Source organism: Oncorhynchus gorbuscha, unplaced genomic scaffold, assembly GCF_021184085.1.
Source record: "Oncorhynchus gorbuscha isolate QuinsamMale2020 ecotype Even-year unplaced genomic scaffold, OgorEven_v1.0 Un_scaffold_5656, whole genome shotgun sequence".
Classification (NCBI taxonomy): Eukaryota; Metazoa; Chordata; class Actinopteri; order Salmoniformes; family Salmonidae; genus Oncorhynchus; species Oncorhynchus gorbuscha.
The window spans coordinates 12,181-15,000 of NW_025749413.1; the positions used below are offsets into that span (position 1 = coordinate 12,181).

The window sequence follows — 2,820 nt, forward strand, 5'->3', positions numbered from 1 at the left end:
TATGGTCACAATGAACAGTGTTGTTTCCAAATACGGTTTCCTCTTCAGGAGTGGAATACTGTATATACGTTCTCATAGAGATGGTGGTGAAGGAAAATGTCACATTTAGTTAGTTTATCATAATAATCGCCACAAGGCTTGAAGTGATGGGTTCACTCAACACTGTGTATTAGCTTTGGACTCAAAACAATTATTATATTATTTCAAAAAATGCAATGTCAACAGAATACATTTCATCTGACAGTGTTGTGTGTGTTTTCCAGGTACGAGATCAAGTATGACAAGGAGGACTACCTGCTGAGAGTGAAGAAGGCATCGGCCAGTGACGAGGGCACCTTCACCTGCCTGGCAGAGAACCGGGTGGGCAAGGTGGAGGCCTCTGCCAGCCTCACCGTCAGAGGTGAGTGTGGACTGTCCACTGGCTCTCACCTCTTTCCCTCTTTCTTCCTATAATCCTGAGCAAATTCAGAATGCCAATCAGAACAGCTTGGCATCTTACAATTGTTTTAGTTTATCAGAAATGAGTATAAGTAAGACATCAATTCTACTAAAACAGACATGCATTTTAAGTTTGTGATAAGTAGTAGTATGACTAGTAGTATGACTAGTAGTATGACTAGTAGAATGACTAGTAGTGTGACTAGTAGTATGACCAGTATAATAATTAGTAGTATGACTAGTGGATTGACTAGTAGTATGACTAGTAGAATGGCTAGTAGTGTGACTAGTAGTATGACTAGTAATATGACTAGTAGAATGACTAGTAGTGTGACTAGTGTAATGACTAGTAGTATGACTAGTAGTGTGATAATTAGTATGACCAGTAGTGTGACTAGTAGAATGACCAGTAGTGTAACTAGCAGAGTGACTAGTAGTATGACTAGTAGATGACTAGTAGTATGACTAGTAGAATGATTAGGAGAATGATTAGTAGTATGACTAATAGTACGACTAGTAGTTTGACTAGTAGAATGACTAGTAGTTTGACTAGTAGAATGACTAGTAGAATGACTAGTTTTGAGACTAATAGAATGACTAGTAGAATGACTAGTGGTATGACTAGTAGAATGACTAGTAGTATGATTAGTAGAATGACTAGTTTTGAGACTAGTGGAATGACTAGTAGAATGACTAGTAGTATAACTAGTAGAACGACTATTAGAATGACTAGTTTTGAGACAAATAGAATGACTAGTAGAATGACTAGTAGTATGACTAGTAGAATGACTAGTAGTATGACTAGTAGAATGACTAGTTTTGAGACTAGTATAATGACTAGTAGAATGACTAGTTGTTTGACTAGTAGAATGACTAGTAGTATGACTAGTAGAATGACTAGTAGTATGACCAGTATAATGACTAGTAGAATGACTAGTAGAGTGACTAGTAGAGTGACTAGTAGTGTGACTAGTAGAGTGACTAGTATTTTGACTAGTAGAATGACTAGTAGAATGACTAGTAGATGACTAGTAGTATGACTAGTAGAATGACTAGGAGAATGATTAGTAGTATGACTAATAGTACGACTAGTAGTTTGACTAGTAGAATGACTAGTAGTTTGACTAGTAGAATGACTAGTAGAATGACTAGTTTTGAAACTAATAGAATGACTAGTAGAATGACTAGTGGTATGACTAGTAGAATGACTAGTAGTATGACTAGTAGAATGACTAGTTTTGAGACTAGTAGAATGACTAGTAGAATGACTAGTAGTATGACTAGTAGAACGACTATTAGAATGACTAGTTTTGAGACTAATAGAATGACTAGTAGAATGACTAGTAGTATGACTAGTAGAATGACTAGTAGTATGACTAGTAGAATGACTAGTTTTGAGACTAGTAGAATGACTAGTAGAATGACTAGTATAATGACTAGTAGAATTACTAGTAGAGTGACTAGTAGAGTGACTAGTAGTGTGACTAGTAGTGTGACTAGTAGAGTGACTGGTATTGTGACTAGTAGAATAACTAGTAGAATGACTAGTAGAATTACTATTAGTATGACTAGTAGAATGATTAGCAGTTTGACTAGTAGAATGACTAGCAGTGTGACTAGTAGTATGACCAGTATAATGACTAGTAATATGACTAGTAGAATGATTAGTAGTATGACTAGTAGAATGACTAGTAGTGTGACTAGTAGTATGACTAGTAGAATGACTATTAGAGTGACTAGTAGAGTGACAAGTGGTATGACTAGTAGAATGACTAGTAGTATGACTAGTAGAATGACTAGTTTTGAGACTAGTAGAATGACTAGTAGAATGACTAGTAGTATGACAAGTAGAACGACTATTAGAGTGACTAGTTTTGAGACTAATAGAATGACTAGTAGTATGACTAGTAGAATGACTAGTTGTTTGACTAGTAGAATGACTAGTAGAGTGACTGTAGAGTGACTAGTAGTGTGACTAGTAGAGTGACTAGTATTGTGACTAGTAGAATGACTAGTAGAATGACTAGGAGAATAATTAGCAGTATGACTAATAGTATGACTAGTAGTTTGACTAGTAGAATGACTAGTAGTTTGACTAGTAGAATGACTAGTAGAATGACTAGTTTTGAGACTAATAGAATGACTAGTAGAATGACTAGTAGAACGACTAGTAGAATGACTAGTAGAATGACTCGTTTTGAGAGTAGGAGAATGACTAGTAGTATGACTAGTAGTTTGACTAGTAGAATGACTAGTAGATGACTAGTAGTATGACTAGTAGAACGATTAGGAGAATGATTAGTAGTATGACTAATAGTACGACTAGTAGTTTGACTAGTAGAATGACTAGTAGTTTGACTAGTAGAATGACTAGTAGAATGA

General features: G+C 35.5%; 1 long non-coding RNA gene across 1 annotated transcript in view; it reads left to right on the forward strand.

Moving 5' to 3' along the window:
• The first annotated feature begins 263 nt into the window (after positions 1-263).
• Positions 264-2,820, forward strand: part of LOC124029153 — a 12,484-nt gene continuing 9,927 nt past the window's right edge. The window contains exon 1 of the long non-coding RNA XR_006837731.1: positions 264-400. This is a non-coding gene — a long non-coding RNA (uncharacterized LOC124029153). The remainder of the gene's footprint in view (positions 401-2,820) is intronic.